Raw genomic sequence first — 20,996 nt, forward strand, 5'->3', positions numbered from 1 at the left:
TTAGCATATAATAGGGTAAATAAAAGATAAATTGATCAATAAATAGCTATAAATATTTGAAATTGGAAAAAGAAAACATTTCACCCATTATGCCATCCGCTGTCATTTTATCTCTGTAAGTATGAAGTTTCAGGTTTTGTTTTGTAACAAAGATGAAGAGAAATAAACCAAAATAAAATGTTAGGCCCATATATGTTTGTTTGAGGCAGACTTTTTTTTTTTTTTTAACAGTCTTTTCTAGACAGGGGCAGCAATATCAAGGCAAATGCTGGTAGCAATTATGGTATAAGTGCCTGAGACGAGGTTGGCTTTAGATAACATCCTAAATGAAAAGTAAAGGAAAGGAATATTTGCTAAATATATCTTGACTACAGTATATACAAGTAAATGATGAGGCCACCATCCAAATTCAGAAAAGGACTAAAAAAAGGAAGCATCAGAAAAACTGAAAGAAGTAAAAATGGATAGTAATAGCATATACTACCAGCCCTTTCCTTCAACTCTTCCCATTTTTCTATCTCAAACTCACATACACATGTGCACCCACGTGCGTGTGCACGTGCATACACACAACTACATATCCTCCTCTAAGTATCAATCATATCCCCAGACATATTTTAATGCACAAATGTTCTTTCGTTAATGATTCTGAATGACAATAGGTGACCTGCACATCAGCCTTCCATAGATAATCAACTGTTTCACATTTCTCTACATTCTGGCCTGAAGGAATATCACCTAGGAATTCTGATTTATATTCCCTATTAAATTCATGTTTTTCTAATGTACTGTATGTTCGTTCTCTGAATTGTCAACTACTTAAATTGTTCCTGCTTTGTTATAAAAGTGAAGCTATTTTCTCAGATGCTACACAAATCATTCCTTTCAAAAGTTTCCTTGCCTTTAAATAAAAAACATATGATTAAGCGTTTTTTCTCCTTAATCTTTTCTGTTTTGTATTACTTTTTTTTCCATAGTTCATCAATTTATTTCTCATTTATATGATATTTTACTCTCTGTTTTCAGCATATTTCCTTGATTTGAATGATAACTATGGGTTCCAGGGTGCAAGGCGCCACTCACATACTTCTTCATTTTCTTATCTACTACTTATTTTGTTTTTCTTCATATAAAATGACATCTTATGATCTCTTAACTGATCCATTAGAAAAGAGACCCAGAACCAATCAATTCCAAAAATTCCAATTCCAACACTGTCACCTCTTCCTCATTAGTGACTCTTGAGTTGACCAATTGTCAAGATTCAAGTCATACACACTCTGGCTTCATGCCTTTTTTTCCTATGCCCAATTCTGTAATATTTTAATACAATTTATATCTGTTGTGTCTTATTTCTTTTAACAAGCACAGCTTGTAAGCACAGCCAAGAAAAACAGAGTTAAAAGTATAGTTTTACGTGTTGATAGATGTCCACTTGAACAGATTTCTTTGGATTATATGTGGAATCTTTAAGCCTAGTCACTATACTTTGAAGAGTGATATTTGAAGGCAATACAAAGGAAAAGAGGTAGATTTTGGATTATCTAAAGAAATAGAAAACAAATTGTTACATGCATATTTGAATTCAATAAGCCTAATTAGAGCCACTGCCTTTAAATCACCTCAATAAATTTTGAACATCTTTTAATAATTAGCAAAATTGAATATATCTTTGTCAATATAATAATAGAACTAAGATATGACTAAAATGACCAAACATGCGCATGAGAAAAAATTAAAATAAAAAGTATAAGATTAAAAAAATTAGGTTTTGTTTAAAAAAACAGTAGATTACAAGCCTATGATTATAAGAAAGAAAATTCTTTTTGGCATTCACTATCTGTCATTTAAATAATTACCTATACTCATTTAAATAATTTTCTCTAAAATTCAATTAAATAAATTAAATATCCACTGACAATGAAAATAAAAAATTAAAATGTAAGTATTAGAAATACTGTCAGTAATATACATGGCTTATAATAAGACAGACTGGGTTTTAGGAAGGAAACAAAAATTATTTTAGAGATCTTCTGATTTAGAATTCACACTTCCTAATCAAATCGGGGCAACAGAAAAATATGCTAAATCTCTAATCCATCCAATATCTTTGTTTCAATTTAAATATGGTGCTGAATATATAAAATTTAGTACCTAAGAGTTTGTTTTGTTTGGACCAAGGCTTTCTTTGCCTAGATCAAAACTAAGAAAATGTCAATACTTCGAATTAAATAACCAGTGTCTGCCTTATATCCAGGGCCACCTATTCTAAAGTGCTGAACAAGGGCAACACAGCCACCAGGTCAAATGACGTTTCTATGAGAGGATGAAGAAAGTGTGATCTGCATGCCAAGTCCATGAGAAATGGAGGGTGGGGACTAGGAAGACTATGAGTAAAGAGGCTTAAAAGTCAGGGATAAACACTGAGAAATTCATAAGGATGGAACTAAAGGTCTAACTTGTGGTAGGAATGAAGAGTTCACACTAAATGGGTCTCCTGGGCCTGGGATTAGAGCAGTGAGAAGAGGCTCATACATCAACTCTGGTCCTACCAGGAGGCTTCGGACCCATCGGTGGCTTTTTAAAGCTGGGTAATTCGAGAACAGCAGCTCCATCCCACCACAAGTAACCAGCTCATCCAAAGGTAGAAAACCTTTATATTTTGAGGAAATGTATTTTCTATCTATTTCCTCTGGCAGGGAGAACTTCCCTGGCTTCAAGGCAAAGCCTCAGAAGACAGCCTAAGGCATATCTAAAAATTAGGTTTTGATCTTTCAGTCTATGTGCTTAATTACACTCATAATTTATACAGGCTCCATGTGGCAGCCCTCCAAGAAAATAAAAAAAAAATTAATGTAATTTATACAGGCCAGCTTAGGGACCAGATAAAAGAGATCTTGACAAGTCCAAATTATATATGCTCACCAACATTTCTGTGAAATTTCACAGCACGTTAACATAATTGACCCATTTTCTTCCAGAAAGACTAACTCACATCCAGAGTTCCTTTCAACAAATGGGTAAATAATCCAGGAAGACTCTGCTTGACAGTTATATCTATATTAATCTATGTTACATCCTTTTCTTTACATATATTAAACTATCATCATATATTTCATATACATTTATGCAGATATATTTATACAATGCATTTACTAATCTTTAGTTTTAAAAATGAAAGGTAGTGTTTTAGTGGAAACATTAAAGATGAGGAAACATAGAAGCAGAGAATAGTATAGTTGTTTCCAGGTGACTAGAAGAGGAAAATGGAGAGGAATTAGTCAAAGAAACAAAGATAAAATTATGCAAGATGAATAGATCTTAGAGATCTACTGTACAGCATAGTACCTGTAGTTAACAATACTGTATTGTACACTTAAACCATGTGGTATGAGGGTAGATCTTATGTTGTGTTCTTTTCAAAATGTAACAATAATAAAGAAGGCAGGAGCAAACTTTTGGGTGTGGATATATTTAAGGCATATATTGCAGTGACGGTTTCATGGGTGTACACTTATCTCCAAACTAACCAGGTTGTATACATTATAGACAACTTTTTGTATGTAAATCATACCCCATTAAAGTGGTTTAAAAGTTTTTTTAAAAAGGTAGTGTTTTAGAGTTTGTGTGTCTGACTACAAAGCCTGTAGAAAACCAACAATCCTTAAGCCAGTGAGAAGGCTTTCCTTCAATTTGGAAAAACCATTATTTAGAGGACTGCTTCCTGAAGTCCAAGTAGGCATAAAGCTTATTCCCCCTACAAAAGTAGCTTTAATTATTATAGCCAGAAGTTGGGCTTTGTCATCTGCTAATTTTGATCCTTAGTAATCACACACATGCCATATGATTTATGATTGGCTTTACTTGTAACAGGGTGCATAAAAATAAACAATGTTTTAGAGCTTTTTATTTTTCTAAAAATACAAATAATTTATTTTCATAATCCCATGAACTCCAAGGAACTGGTATTTTGAATCATGTTTCATAGATGAGGGCATAAAGGATCAGAATTGCAAAGTGACTTTTTTAAGTATAATGTCTAGTAGGTGACCAAATTGCTACCACAACTAGTATTTTTTTTCATTAGGGCCTTTGTTGCTGATTCCACTATAACACAACATGAAAGCTAACTTTTTCTGCATAAAATTATACTCCTTCGATTTTATTCCTCTGGGAATTTCCAGATTTCAGTTCTTGCGCATGTCCATTCTGATGGTCTTGTTCATCAGAATTTATATCTTATCTTTGGAATTCAAAAACTACAACTATCCTTCAAAGTCTTTTGAAATTCATCATCTTTCCAGCTTATTTACACCTGTGCTGTCCATAATGTTTTTGAGTGTATAGGCTCCAATATAATATCACTGTTTACAAGAGTGACCTGCAAGTGTTTTTCAACAATTTATGTGGTGGGATGGACTGAAGCCCAATAAATTTGCCTTTTCTTTTAGAATCAATACGGGTTGATTAAACTATGGAGAAAAATATGTAAGACATAGGAGTAATGAAACTATTAGTGATGATCCATGGCTAGACTATAATATTTTATTCAAGACTCTTTCAGTCACATAAAATATTAGAATGTTCCTTTATTTATTTTGTGAATAATCTTTCAACTTTTGAAACCTAAACCAGCATGCCTCCATTCTATGAAGTCTTACCAATATTCCATGCTATCCAGTTTATATTTCAAAATACAGTTTAGAAATAATGTACTCAGCAAACTAAGTCCCAAAATAATCAATAGTTCTTAGACTACTGGTTTCACTATAAATTCCTCTAGAAGCCCTACAGTTAAAGCATGAGTTTTTCTCTACATCCTACTTATAAAGTGTTTATAAGTAGTAAGTTATATTATATTATGTTTTCACCTAAATGAATTAATTTGTTCTCAAAGAATAATTGTCTGGTTTTTTGGCTATTTTCTTTTTTTATACAAAAGGATATAGCAACATCAAATTAATGTACAGTGTTTAAGTTTAGGTGACAACTCACCCAATTTTACAACAGAAATTAAATTGAACCAAATCTTTTCTTTCCCAACATGTAATTAAATTAAAATTGGACTCTAATCCCGAGAGGCTATTTTATTCTTCAGAGTGAACCATCTCTTAAATCCTATTGCCTAATTTACTTTGACATCTAGACAAGAGAGATATCAATAGCTCATAGACCACAAAATGTCAGTAACACAAAATCTGTTTTTAGACTACACTATTGCAGTGGTTAAATGACTCTGAGAATGCTAACTGGCAATAAGGGTCAAACTAACTAAAAATGCTTTATAATGGGCAAGTTAGAAAAAAATAATATAAACCAGTATATAATTATCTATGAAGAATTGGAAGTACACCTCCCATACAAAACAATTCCCCTGATTTCTAATACAGGTTGAACATCCCCAAATCCAAAAATCAGAAAAATTATACTTCAAAATCCAAAACTTTTTGAGTGCCTATTTGACATCACAAGTGAAAAATTCCACAGCTGACCTGGTTTCAAGCATTTCGGACAAGATATACTCAAACGGCAGAATTGTGTGTAAAAAGTTATAATAGGGTGAATGCCAGCTATGTCCATGTCTGGATCCCCAGAACTTGTAATATTACCTTATATGGCAAAAGAGTGTATAAATTAAGGCTGTTGAGAGAGAATCTTATCCTGGATTACCCAGGTGGGCCCTAAATGCAATCACATGTATCCTTATAACAAAAAGAGCCAGAGGGAGTTCAGAGACACACACACAGAAAGGAAGACGCAGAGAGAGATGCGATGTGAAGATGGAGGCCCAGCAGAAAGTGATGTGACCACAAGCCAAGGAATGCCAACTGCCACCAGAAGCTAGAAGAGGCATGGAACAGAGTCTCCCATAGAACCTTTTTAAGGAATGTGGTTCTTCACCTTGATGTCTAGAAATGTAAGAATATAGTTCTATTGTTTTAAGCCACCAAGTTTGTAGTAGTTTGCTACGACTGCCCCAGGAAACTAGTATAGTAGTAGTGGTGACTCATTTATAAAAGCCATTAACCAAGCAACTGCACTACAAAGATGTTTTTCTTGTAGGCACAATTGCACAGGTATGCAAAGACACATGATGTCCAGGGCAACATCATTTATCACTGTGGCAAACTGAAAGTCATTAGAAAATGTATAAATTGTACATTCATAAAAAGTGTTAATATCATATAACTATAAAATGAATAGGCAGATTTACATGCACTTATACAGCTAAAATGTTGTTAAAAGTGTAATAAATGAAAAAAGTAAGATGTAGAACAGAATATAATTCTTTTAAATTGTATACACAGAAAGACTACTTAGGTTGAGAAAAGAAAACTAGCTCAGAGCAATCTGAGCAACATGAGGTATCCAAAATTTATCAGGCCCAGAGAGACATGAGTATGAGACTTCAGTCAGCCCAGCCCCTCTTCCCCACCCATGGTGGAGGCAATTGTTCAAAGTAATTTTGTTCTTGACTAGCTGCTTCATCCATTATCTTCATGTTCTGGAGCTTGTCACACAAAACAAACAAACAAAAACAATATATAGCCAATCAATAGCTGATGTTATTTTAATGTAAATGTTTTTGTAAACAACTCAAGAACCCCCTCTTCTTTTAAAAATCCACTTGTAGACTGCCACTAATTGGAGTGTATATTCGGGGCAACTGAATCGATGCTCCAGAGCTGCAATCTGCAAGCTTGGTCCAAATAAACTTTCTATGTATATTAATTTTTCCTCAGCTTCTTCCTTTAGTGAGATAATGTACATATATTTACATATCTATACAAATTATGCCTTTGGAAAGTGACCATGTATGATTTATATATTTTGAAATCTTTAAATATTATATAATGAGTAAATCTTATGTTTCTATTAAAAACTTGCAAATACAAAAATGTTGAAATACAAAACTTTAGTATGCAAATATAAATATATTTCCTTACATGTTTACTTGGTTGTGAGTTGTACTTCTGTTCATATTAAATATGAAATTTTCTTATCTTTTTTTCTAATGATTTTCTCCTTGTAGCTAAATTTCTATCATACTTGAGGAAAGAGAAATCGATCTGTGCTTATAGATATTATCTAGTGTTTACAGAAGACCGGAATATGCCACCCCAAAATATGCCTCTTTAGCATAAGGATTACTTTGAGCTGATTATTTTGAGAACCAGCAGACACAGGAGAAGCTCTGAAAGTTAAGTCACCCTTTTTGTAAGGGAAATTTATATCTATAAAGGAAATTTCTATTTTTAATGGTGTCTGCCTCTCTGCACCAGGAAGAGAAGAACAACTAAATAACTAGAGACTTACCAAAAGAGAAGGCATGGACTTAATCTGTGTAACAAACCTTATCATTGTTTATCTGCTTTTTCTAGGCATCTCCACATAACTGGCCCTTCCCACACTCTTCTTTCTTTTTATCAGTGGACAATGGTATTAAAGCCTGAATTCAAATCCACCTCCTTGAGATTTACTCATTTTTCTGGGTATCTCACAAGTATAATGATGTACATACTTTAATAAACTTCTTTTTGTTTTTCTCTTGTTAATCTGCACTTAGTTACTGGGGTCACAGCTAAGAACTCAGAAAATATAGAAAGAAAATTATTTTTTTCTTCCCTTACATGGGAAGCCTGAACAGTGCTGAACAGTGCTCCCCTCCTGAAAAGGGGAGTCAGCCCAAACTTTTAAATATGATTTTCATGTCCTTTAGGGAAAAATTTATCTGAGAGTTTTACATGTTACCATGTGTGCAGTCTTTTCTTCTCTCTCAGAGTCATGGCTTAGGGAAATTATGTATATGGCTCTACAGTGAAAGAGGATGATAACAATCATTGTGTGTATATCCCGTTTTGTTTTTGTTTTTCTCCTTCTAAAGTTTTTAAAGCCAGAGAATCCTTTCTAGGAATGAAATCTTACTCAGAATCCTGCTATGTAAACCAGCTACTCTGGTTTATGGGGTTGGAAGCGTCATAGAGAGCCTGGAATTCCACTTATCAGCATCCCCTGACTCCTGAAATGGTCCCTGGTTCTTCCTAGAAAGTTTAGAATTTCTTAGAGCATAGCTGGGAAGCCACTTATAATACTTTTCTCACCTTTCAACTTAGGAAAAAAACAGAATTATATTTAAGAGATTTTGGATCCTCCATTTTGCATTAGTCTCCAAAGATTCTCTGGTGTTTTGGTTCTTTTCTCAATTTGAAAGCATTAGATCATTAACTGGCACTACAGAGGAGGAGTTAAAGAAAAATTCCTGGATACTTCTAGGAAGATTACATGGCCAAAGAATACCTTTCTGACTTTTACATTAAAATGCCCATTTTAAAAAATCAAAAAAAAAAAAACCCACAGGGTCTCCTGATATCAATGATGAGATTCAGAAAGATGTTAGAATCCCTAAAATTTCTAAAAAATACAGTATCACTGAGGCAGGATTAAGAACAGTACCACAGCAAGGTGAACCAACCTGGCAACAGGTGTTGAGAAACATGGTCTTCCATTTCACCAAGACATAAGTTTCCCTGATCTATGGACTCCTCTCCCCACCTGAGGCAGAAGTTTCCTTGTGAACCATTGCTCTTTTTAGAATCCTGAACATACTTAGTTCCATCTATGACATATCTCTTTGTCACTCAACACTTTGTCAGCTATAGTCTCAGGATTCTATGACCCCTTCCCCTAGCTCACTTGAGTAATCATAATATGGGAAAACTAATCTAAATGCCAACTCTGAGAAGCAGTTGCATATATTACTGTCATTCACTTGATAAACTATTATATATACATTAAATAATGATTAGGAAAGCTACATAATACAAACGGAAGTATTTATTATATAATTTTTAGTTTAAAAATAGTGATATAAACCTGTATGATAGCATAATTCCAAATATGTGATAAAAGACACATGTCAAAAAAACATAAACATAGGCTATAGAATTAGGATAAGGATTGCAGAAAAAATTATAATTCCTTAATTATATTAAGTTGGTATAATACCACTATAATGGCATAATATATAAAGTACTTAAATTAATATTACACATTTACTTATTTGCCCTAATTTTGATTTTTATGTCTGCTTTGAAAAATAGGTTGCTTTTAACTAGTCCACAACTGATTCAAATATAGTTTTTGTAAGGAAATACAATGAAACTGGAAGCTGTATTTTATTTACAGATCTTACCTACATTGTTTTAAGTTTCTCCTTTTTTGTTTTATATTGATTTGTCTTTAGTCATACCTAAATGAAATTATGAGACTCCTGCATAATTGTAAAGAGGATACTCACAGACAGTCACCACACAAAAATTTAGATATAAATAACATTTGCTGATTACCAATTGCATATATATATATATATATATATATATATATATATATATATAACATTGCTGCCACCTGTTATGGTACAGGTAAGTATCAATAACCAAGACACTGAACAATTTAGTATGCATTTTCACATAATACTATCTTTTAGCTATTGTCTTCATTTGGCAGGCAATGAAAATAAAGTTCAAAGATGTCAAATATCTTGTTCAAAGTCTTAAAGTCTACCGCAGTATTCGTCTCACTCTAGAACTATGTTTTTAATGAATTAAAAGCCATACACTTCCTACCAACTTACTATCTCATTCATGAACTCCTTAAAGTGGTCATATTGCCACTCCTTCTCCACCCTCTTGTATTTTGCTTGTTCTAATAATGGCTTTCCTCGTGGTCACTTGCCTGGGTTTTCTGCCTCCACCATTCCAGCTATGTGCTTCCCCAATGACTTCAGGAGACACTCAATTAGTTGGTAATTGTCAAAACAAGAGGAGGAAATGAAAGCTGGAACCCACAGAATGTTAACTATCCACTGGAGTCAGAAAATAATACCAATAATCAGGATTATGAAAGAGCCATGTTGAAGGGAAGGACTGTAGAATTCATAGGAACTTAATAAATTTACCAGGTCTTTCTTCTACCATACACTTACGAGTGAATTGAATTGGTAGATTTTATTTTTGTTAATACTTATTTGTCCCCTACTCATACTTGTCATATTTCTCTGTAGGCAAAGTATAGCCCCCCCATCCATTGACTTTAGGTTTGGACATGTGACTTCCTTTTGCCAATGGAATGTAAGTCAATGCAGCGTAGGCCATGTCCAAGAGTATGTTTAAAATGTGTTTGCATGTTTTGCCTTTATAGCAGTCCTTGCTTTCCAAAATAAGAACATGTCCCTTTAGCCTGGATCTCAGAAAATAAGAAAATGTTTGACGGTTAGCTGAGCCCCTCAGAACCAACCAGAGCCCCAGCTGACCCATAGTGCCTAAGCAGCATGGGCAAGAAATAAATATCTGTTATTGTAAGCCCTAAGAGACTGCAGTTGTTTCAGACAATAGCAAAATCTGAGCTAGGGTGCATAAAACAAAATCCTGAGAAACACATTGGCTTCAAGGATGGGCAGCCAATAGTGAGGAATCTGTTAGAAGAAGTTAGAAAAATGGCAAGTTATGTTAAACAGTAACAAAATATTTGGTAAAACTTTTCCCTGATATCTTCAAATGCAGAAAATGTACACAATGTATTTGGGGCTCTGGGAAAAGAGGTTTGGAGATGTTGCTGCTTGCATGAGTTGGTGGTAATTAGCTACATTTAGAAGGTTACTATGGAAGCAATAAGGCCATAATAGCAGGATAGCAGGGACAAAAATAGGAAAAGGGGTAGGTGTTACAGGACTTGCAGGATTGAAAGATATTTTCTGCCCCCACCCCCCACTTAGCTTTAGCCTGGTAAAAGATTCTCAAGTTAAGACACTCAGGACAAGTAAAAACAAGGTCACTAAGCCAAGGAAAAGATCAAACCAAGAGTATGACTTTAGCATTTTTTTTAGTTTATATCATTTTATTAATATATTTCTTAAATTAACAAGTAAAAATTATATATATTTATGATGTAAAATGTTTTGCTATATGTATACATTCTGAAATGACTACATCAAGGTATTTAACATACATAGCACCTCACATACTTATTTTCTGTGATGAGAACACTTAAAATCTACTCTCAGCAATTTTCAAATATATAATATATTGTTATTAACTGCAGTCACCATGATGTATAATAAATTTCTTGAACTTATTCCTCCTAACAGAAATTTTGCTTAGCATCTCTTAAAATCTTTTTGAAGGATTAAGTCAGACACCAGTAAGTCTTTTCAGTTTAAAAAAATAGTCGGGAATGTAGCAGGGAAAAGAGATCAATGGTGTGGTCTCATGCAGGTCTGATAAACTTGAATTTTCTATAATGAAGTATATAGCGAGAGGCATGTCTTTTATAAAGAACCGATGGTACTATTATTTGTATTAACTGGAACTAAATGATCTTTTTAATGTTTTTAAGAGTATTATACTGCAAAACATGCTACTAACCTGGATATGGAAAGGAAAAGCGACTGTTGGAAATGTAAAATGACCAAGTGATTAAGATGACTCAATATCCAGTAACTTGCTTTATGTGATGTGCAAAAATATAACCCTATGTGGTATTTAAAAACATATATCACAGTAAATGTCACTAAAGTGTTGTAACGTTTTGGCCAAGTGACAATAATGCTGGATCTTAGTTTCTTTATTTGTAAAAAACACAGTGCAGAACTTAGTATTCTGAGTCCCTCTGAGCTCCCATACTTTGATTCTATGACACTAAAATAGTTCTCTTATCGGCTGTCTTAGCATGTAAAACACAAATTTCTTCCCTGCTCTAAGAAAATGCTACTGCCATTCAAAATAAGTAATAAACATATGGACAGTGTTTCAACAACTTTTCCAAGCTCCTAAAAACTATGGCGACAGAACAGGGACCCTCCCCCGCAAAAAAAAAAAAAAGAAAAGAAAAGTTCTTTTTGAAAGAATCATTTGAAGAAATTACATTATATAAGCAGACAGGGCCTGTGCTTAACAATTAAATACTAGAGGCTCCCAAAGGCCAAGTCTTAGTTCCTTAAGACTGCTTAGAATTTTATTATATTCTCAAATCACAATTTAGTTTCCATAAAAGTTATGATATGAGATCCTCAGAGAATCTGGTATATGTTTAAATAGTTTTTCATTCATGAAGATTAAATTATTAAAATTTTTTATGCTATTTAACAAAATATGTTCCTATAAAACTGGTACAATTTAGCTCAATATTGTAAATAAATCACATGAAGATTTTTTTCAAAGACAGAATGAAAACAGAACCTTGTATATTGTATATTCAAATATAAAAGAACTAATATTTCAATTCATAAACTATGTATGTTATTTAGTTCCCTGTATTTGCCCAGTTCATATACTCTTAAAGCAAACATTTATACTATACGACTAGCAGGTGGGAATCATGTCAACCATATGTTGTTGGATAAAAATATCATGATCAATAGCATTTATATAGCCACAAAATATGTCATAAATAATGCATAATAGTTGACTATTTACAGACAGTCCAAAATGTATTTCCTTTTTCAAGCTTCTCTACACATTTTATAACACTGGCATCAGTGAGGTCTATTCACCACCAGCATTTCCTATAAAGGATCAAAAAAACCCATTAATGTAAGAGGCAAAGCTGAAATAGATCATTTCCATCGCATTCTTTAAACATCAAGATTCACTATGAAAATCCTCTCCAAGGAAATGTCACATTAAATCACAGAATTCACAACTTCAAGTCCTTATATTTAGAATTTGTTATTGTTACATAATAAACACTAAACACTGATAATGAAGTTGGTGCTGAATGGAATAAAAATGATCCCATAGTTAAATATAACCTAAATGAAAGCTATAGGAGCTGCTAAAATCAGTTTGTTGGATCCTGCTTGTCACTTATGGAAGATGACCGGAAAGAACCATCATCCTAAATACAGAGAAAAGAAAAACTTCTCTTTTTCTTTTCCCCATACCTTCCTGTACTAGTCAAGATTGTGAGTCTCCCCTAAAACACATCAACAAGCACACACAGTCCTCTGGGGATTGATGGCATACCTGTACCACACCAAATTAGAAGTAACAAAATTATTAGGAAAATTTTGTCTTTACTCATTGTGTCCATTTTTCTTCCCCCTTTGCCTCCCCCTAAAGACCTGTAGGCTGGCCTCTTCCAGGTTTGGTGACAATAGGGAATAAAATATATCAATAATGCCAGGCATCAACTTGATACTAATTTAATTTCTCAAATTTTAAATTATTTTATTGTTTAATTTTGTTTCCACCTTGACCTTTCCTCCTATATCTGGGTATCTGCCCATCATCCTAGACTAGAGATTTCCCTGCCTGACTGGGTTCCACTCTGCCCCAGTCTACACACTCATGTTTGCTCTGATTTTGCTGCAGCGTGGAAAAGTAGCTCTGTGCTCCTTGTCCTAACACTTCTTCGATACATCTTCACTCTCCACCAGAGACACTATGTTTTTCTGACCTTTGGTTTACCAACCCCATTCACTCCAGCCTGAGAGACAGCCCACCAGCAGCTGAGTGGGGAGCACCAGGTTGCTGTCCTTCCTACCCTGCTCACTAGAAGGACAACATTTCAAACCTGGGAACAGCAGGAAGGAGATTTCTACCTTCTATCAGAAAACCTTTCCTTTCTTTTCTGTCCTAGAGGAAAAGGAGTCCCTCTCATGCTAATCCATTTACTTATGATTTTTAATGAAGTCTTTTGTCTTTCTAAAGGATTTGGTGTCAGTAATTTTCACACTTTATTTTTATCAGTCTTTTCTAGTTATTTTCTTAGCCTACAAAATGTGTATATTTCTCTGAGCCTAGAAAAAGTAGGAAAAATGTCCTCTTTTAGAGTTGCCTTTATCTTGAGCCACCACTAAATTTCTTTCATCTTCTTTACTTCAAAGTTTCATGCAAGAGTCACGTTTCCTTGTAAACTCTACTATCTCACCACATTGGCATTGTGAATTTCTTGCACTGGGCCTTTCTCTTAATAAATTCTGACTGAATAAATTCTTTCCTAAAGATGAGCTATAGCTTTCTAATCTCCAAAGCCACTGAACCTCATCTAATTACAATTTTTAATGGTATGTAATAATATTCAGTTGTACCTTGTACTTGAGATTTTGCAGTCCTTGGCTTCTCACTTACTATATCACTATTCTTTCTTCAATGGCTACTTTTCCTCATTAGGTCCAACATATGTGGGTTCTCATAAAGGTTAAATTGTTGGCTCTTTTCTCTTTACATACCCCCCATTATATTATCTATCGCTATAGATTCAGTTACCACTTTTATTTATGGTGTGTTCCAATTCTCTACCTCTTGCAGTAATCTTTTTCCTAAATTTAAATTCTTCATTTATTGCTACTTCCTAGATATTTTCAAATGGGCACCCCACTGAAATGTTACATTTTTGAGTTTGTACATTGTAGGAACAGTTCCTAAGCTGAAAAACCCCAAGTCCTTTCTTTAATAAGTAATTCCCTTTAATAGCTCTTGAATGCATCTTCTTTTTATCATTTCTCTCTTGATCATCATGGTTCATGTGCTTTTCACCTCACACATGGACAACTGTAATAGTCCCCTAAAGGACTGTCTCACTTTCAGTTTCCCAACCTTGCCTCCCATCTTCTGGCCTCTCTCCAACACATCCTAGCAGGATTAATCTCGCAACAGTACTTCTCAGATTGGGTCACTCCTCCATCTTCAATAGAAGGCATACCAAAATTTGACTACCTTAAATCTTTCTTGCCTATTTTTCATAATTTCATACATTTTATTCAAATTGCATAACACTCTATCAGAAGACACCTGTCTCACAGGATGTTGACAGGTATTACATGGAAATGATTGGTAGATTTGAGAAATTTTCTGTTAAATGTTATATTTATTTCACAATTTCTCAACATCTTCATTATGTCAATATGCAATTTTTTTTTTCAAGACAGAGTTTTGCTCTTGTTGCCCAGGCTAGAGTGCAATGTCATGATCTCAGCTCACCGCATCCTCCGCCTCCCAGGTTCAAGTGATTCTCCTGCCTCAGCCTCCTGAGTAGCTGGGATTACAGGCGCCCACCACCACGCCTGGCTAATTTTGTATTTTTAGTAGAGACAGGGTTTCCCCATGTTGGTTAGGCTGGTCTCGAACTCTCGACCTCAGGTGATCCCACCTTGGCCTCCCAAAGTGTGGGATTACAGGCATGAGCTACTGTGACTGGCCGCAATTTGTTTTACTTAGACAATATAGAACTCCTAGACTTGCTTTCATGTACAAAGTTTTTTTTTCTCAAGAAAATCCATTTTCCCTCCATTTACCTGACCTACTTGCATTGTCACATGATGAAATCACACCTATCCTTCCACACAATAGGTGGCACCATTTAAAATAAAACTGAATTATTTATAATCATTTCTAAGAAAGGAAAATCTCCCTTCTCTAAATTCTCAATTAATATTTGATTATACTATACTACATTTCATTTTTAAAATTATTCATGTCTCTTTCCAAATCTAAACTGTAAGCATCTTGAGACCATGAACAGTGAATAAATCATTTATATTCACTATAGCGTCTAATACAGTGACCTCAGCCCAAGGAAATAACCTCATGTCAGGATATGCTGAACTTTACTTTTTTATAACTATTCATAAAATTATTTTTTATAATAGTCTTCTGTCCCCTAAGATGTTAAAATTTATGTACTTTTAATTATATAAACTAGCACTTAAAAATAAAATGACAACCCTAACATGTAGTTTGTTATTCATGCAATCCTAAAACAGACATTGCTGCTAGAATCATTATCTGCAGATAATGATTAAGTTTAGATCTACTCAATGGATTTAGTTTAAAAGCTGAATGTGTTTCCATAAATGAGGTACAGGATTCACAAAGTACTAAGTACAGCTAGGTAAAGAAATTTTAGTCTTATCAAAAGTTTTTCTAATGACCAGTAGAATTCTACTTGGAATTTCTAGGGTGAGTTTAACCCAGTTCCTTTGGGATCAGCATGTAAAATTCATTTTCAAAGACCTTGGGGAATGAAGCTGTGTTATGAGATTCTCGGGGTCTCAGGACTCTAATTGGCTCTAAGCTGGTCCCTACAGGTGATAGAAATAGACCTATTCTGAGAGGAGTTCAGACTGAACTGAGCCATGTTCCTCAGGGGCCTAAGAAAAAATGACCTGAATGCTGTTGATTCCCTATATGCCCACAGCTGACCCTCTCAAAGAAACCAGTGACAGAGAGATCCCTATCCAAATATAAGAAATTAATAAAGAGTATACATTGAATCACTGTTTGAAATACTATGTTCAGTAACATTTAAACTGGAAAGGAGCTGCAAGGTGAGAACTACTCTTCATTCCGTTTCCTTCCATCCTCTTCCCCATGCTTAAATCTCTCTAACTTGTAGGGATCTCCTGATGAACAGGAAGATTATTACAGGAAATAATTTGGTTAGGAAAAAATATTAACAATTGTTCTACAATTTTTTGAAGCAGTTCTATAAAAACATATTTGCAATGAGCCACAGAAGTATCTAGATAAAAAAAAAATTTGCTGGCACAGGTAAAGCTGGGACTCCCAACTGTATGCTTACAGAGCTAGTGTACTGACAAACATCCTAGGAGTTTATTTGCATGAAATGACAATTTTGTTTGCTTTGCAATGTGGCTAAAGACAGACAGGACAGTGCATGGATGCCCAGGAGGGAGTAAAACAATAAACAAGATGGATGACATGGTACATACATTTGTCTCGCCTGCAGGAAAATTTGAGGTTCCAGGGGATAGGTGATTAAGAACTGATGCTACAGAAGCTGTTTTCACAAAATACTTTGAGACTCTAAACACAATGATGTTTTAAGATTCGGATGGTCAGGTGTGGCATGGATTTGAACAGGGGTCATTTTTTCCATTGCTGCCTGTACCTCAGCTTTGGTCTTTGGGAATCAGTTACTTTGGAAGCACTAGAGGACAAGAACTTTACATAGGCAGTGTTTTTGTTGCTGCTGTAGTTTTTTCCATTGAGGGCATTATCAACGGTGAGAAAGCAGTAGTGCAAAAACTCATTTGACCTCTCTTTCAGCTCATGTGCTTCCCAGAAATATTTGGTGGAGGAATTTACAGAGAATTCAGGGTCGGTCATCGAAAAGGCAAATGAAGGGTGAACAGCCAGAAGAACTACAATTATTACTATCAACCTAACTCCATTTTTAGTCATCAGTTCATCTATTCATTTGTTCAACAAATATCAATTGAAATCCTACTATTTGTCAAGCACAGTGGCTACAGGGCTAAAAAAAAAACATGAATACATATTTTAGTAGAGGAGAGAGGCAATGAGAAAGTTAAAAGTGTAAATAAGATAATTATAGATTGCATTCTATATAAAGAAAATAAATACGGTATTATAATAGACATTAATCACTCAGGGATAGAGGTAAAAAGAAAAAAGTTTGCAAGTAGAGAGTGGCCAAGAATGTAAGAGGTGGAGAAATTTTCATTTTAGTTATTCTGAAGAGTAGAGGCTAAAGAACCTCCTTCTCTCCTATCTGCCTCCTTCTCAATCCAGAACACAATAGCAATCAAGATAACTCATTTTCAGTCTAAAAGAAATAAGACTAGACATAATTCCTATAAATTCCAAGGTTATTTTTGAAATCTGGTTAAATAATATCTTGAAAACACTACATTGGAAAAAGTCCTCTATCTTCTGTGATGTTCGGCCCTAGGACTCTTGGAAGCTCTCAGGACTACCTCACTGATGCCTTGTTTCATTCTTTCTTGGCTATGAATCCCACAGACTTGGACTGGTTTCCACTTTTCCTGTCCTTTGCCTCTCTATTCTCTGTAAAAGTTCTATTCTTGGACATTTTGACTGCAAAGTGGGATAGCCTCCTAACTTGCTTTTCCTTGATGCCAGTAAAGTTAGGCAGAAAACGCCTTTATTTTTCAGGTTATTACTTATCATTACTGTGGAAAAACACATGAGCATTGTAAAAATGATTAACATGAATAAGTTCCACAGCTTGAAGTTATGGAATATTAACTGTGCTGGTCTTCAATTACAGATCCTGCCTGTCTCTGAAATGATCATTTCAGTGGCAATAACTTTCTACCTTGGGTTTTTACACTTAGAAGTAACTCTTACTATGCTTCTTTCTTAATTCTAATTTTTCCCTTATGATGAAATCAAGGTAAAACATTGCATTTAATGTCTTGTTGTCTCCAGCATTCATTAATTCATTCATCAAATATTTATTTGGTATTTCATTTTATGCCAAAGACTGTGCCAGACATTGGAAATACAAAGATGACTAAGACATAAGATATAGTTTCTGATCTATAAAAGGACAAAATGTAGGATGTAATTATAAAGTAGATAATTACATCATATGATAAACATCATGAGACAGGTAAGTTCAGATTTCTAAGGGGCTAAGAGGAGAATAACCTAAACTAGATAATGACAGTCAAGAAATTATAACAAGAAGAGTTAAGGTTGCACTCAACTGTTTGAACTGCCTTGAAGAATGAGATTAACTCCTGGGATAAGTTCAGGTAGGGTGAAATTGGGAGTAGTAATAGGTAACAAAAAATGCCAGTTGATGATGGCAGTGGTGGCCCTTCTATAGTGGCCACTGACATGATGCCAGCTGCAGTGGGAGGGGTACGGCTGGGGCTCCAAATAGCCGGGAATAGGCGGAAGTCCCACTCCCTTCTGACTTGGCAAGGCAGAAGTCTTGCACTCCCGGGAGCAGCTGTGGCCACTGAGCCATGGCTGGGGACCCGGCCATCCCTGTGCTCTTGGGAGCTGGAGGTAGGCAGGAGCCCTGCCTTCCTGGGTGCAGCTGCAACCACCCAAGCCACACTGTGGATGCTGGCATCTCTGCACTCTTGGGGGCCTAGGAAGGCCCCTCTGCCCCTTCAGGCTCAGAAATGCCTGCTCCCACAGCCTGGCTTCTCTCTGCTCCTGCTGCCTGTTCTGATCTTGGAGCAAAGTTGAGGCCAAGCCTGGGCACTGTTGCAACCCAGCTGGGTGTGTGTTCGCTCAGGGCAGCACTGACATGCCAGCCACCTGTCACCTCAGCCCCTCTGGACTTTGGGCATCAACAAGCACAGGAGGGAGGCAAAGTGGGGGCTGAGGGCAGCTCTGCACTGGCTTGCAGTCACCCCTTGGCACAAGCAGCCTGTGCATCATGAACAGCTTCAGAAGACAGACTCCTGGGCAGAAAGGCATGGGTTCCAGGTGAAACCCCACCTTCAAGCTGGGGAAGGCCTAAAGCTTTGGGGCCAGGCTGCCAGCCCCAAGGACCAGAATGGGAAATTATGGTGCTTTTCCCATGCCTACCCGTGGCTGCCCATGAGCCAATCAGGAGGCACTTCCTCCCATCTGAAGCCCATAAAAACCCTGGACTCAGCTAGACTCAAAGAGATGATGGGACAACCTGCCTGCGTAGAAGAGTTACTCACTCCAGAGTCTCCTCTCTGAAAAGAGCTGAGCAGACATCGGAACTACCAGCCGCAGAGAAGAGTTACCCATTTCAGGGTATCCTCTCTGCTAAGAGCTGAACACTCATCGGGACAAGCTGGCTGCAGAGAGGAGCTACCTACTGCAGGTCTCCTCTGAGCTGTTCTATCACTCAATAAAACTCCTCTTTACCTTGCTCACCCTCCATTTGTCCACATACCTCATTCTTCCTGGACACAGGACAAAAACTCAGACCCGCTGAATGGTGGGGCTAAAAGAACTGTAACACAAACAGGGCTGAAACACACCCCTTCCTCGCCATGTTGCAGGCAATAAGAAGGAGAGAAGAGAGAGGGAGAGAAGAGCTGTGGCCCTTCAGGGAGCCCAGACCTAGGAGTTCCCTGAGCCAGGGCTGTGACCTCAGCCAGCATGCCTGGCTCTGCACAGTGGCTGAGCCCGACACTTGCTCACTCACATGTCCCTTGCTGCTCCACACCTGGCTCACCCTTGGCAGGTGTGATATTCAGGCCAGCAGAGCAAGCCAAGTGCAGCCTGCCAGGGCAAGTGGGTGGAACAAGTCCACCAGGCTCAAGTAAAAACTTGGGCAAAGGTGCCACCAGCCACAGAGGTTTCTGGCTTGTGAAGTGACACCCAAGGATCCTGTAATATTTGTATGTCCTAGAAGTAAGAGACACCATGGCACCATGACCTATGTAGTTGGACATAAATGAGGGTAGAAAAGCACACAGCGCATTTTTCTTAAACCTTTCAAAATTACTTACTGGTTTTTGAGTAAGGGAATGATTTGGCTAGTTTGCATTTAAGAGATAGGGTAAAGAAGACAGTTGAAGACAGAAGTTATAGCAACAAACTATTAGATTCTACTGCAAGTAATCTAGAAAAGCCATGACAAAACAGTAGCCTTGTGGAAAGACAAGAGGGAAGATTTGAGAGCAATTAAGGAACTAGAACCTTGCTGTACTTTGAAGGTGGATGCTAAAACTAGTGGAAGAAAAGAGAGGGATTGAGAATGAGACAGATATTTGACCTGAAATACTCACTGAAACCATTTATTTCTTGAGACAAGTTTTAGGTAAAAGAAGATAACATGTTTAGTTTGGAATAAGTTCCAATTTGGAGTAAGCTATAAATACCACTAGCTTTGTTAATAAACATTTGCATGCACAGTTTCAGAGCTCCTTAAAAAAATCTCTTTAATATTTTAATGTTCAATTTTCAAATTTTTCCAGTTTAAGTGTTACCCCTTCCAATATGCCTCTGGCCTACCCAATAATGATGCATTGGACCAACCTCTTCACACACAAACCCTGATTTTGTCTTTTTACTAGAAAGGAAAATGCAGTTCACAAAAAGACTGCACTCCCAAGATCTCATCCTAGATTCCATTATAAATTCAAAGTATCAAAAATTCATGATTCATTAAATATTTCTATTATAAGAAAAAACACACACACACACGAGCAATGGGCTAAAACATATAATAAAGTTTAAAATAAGCTGTCTCTGTATGGAACAGGGTGC

General features: G+C 36.0%; 1 protein-coding gene across 7 annotated transcripts in view; it reads right to left on the reverse strand.

Annotated features, from left to right (window-relative positions):
* The window catches only part of SLC16A7 (solute carrier family 16 member 7), a 197,511-nt gene that overhangs the window by 95,459 nt on the left and 81,056 nt on the right, over nt 1-20,996 (reverse strand). The window contains exon 1 of one of the 7 annotated variants that reach the window (XM_054664189.2): nt 8,474-8,604. The exons of 5 other annotated variants lie outside the window; for them this stretch is intronic. The gene's annotated coding sequence lies outside the window, so the exon portion shown is untranslated. Of the gene's footprint in view, nt 1-8,473; nt 8,622-20,996 lie in introns of those variants that run through there. One more of the 7 variants, XM_001166730.6, reaches the window with a different exon arrangement.

Source organism: Pan troglodytes, chromosome 10 (assembly GCF_028858775.2).
Source record: "Pan troglodytes isolate AG18354 chromosome 10, NHGRI_mPanTro3-v2.0_pri, whole genome shotgun sequence".
Lineage (NCBI taxonomy): Eukaryota > Metazoa > Chordata > Mammalia > Primates > Hominidae > Pan > Pan troglodytes.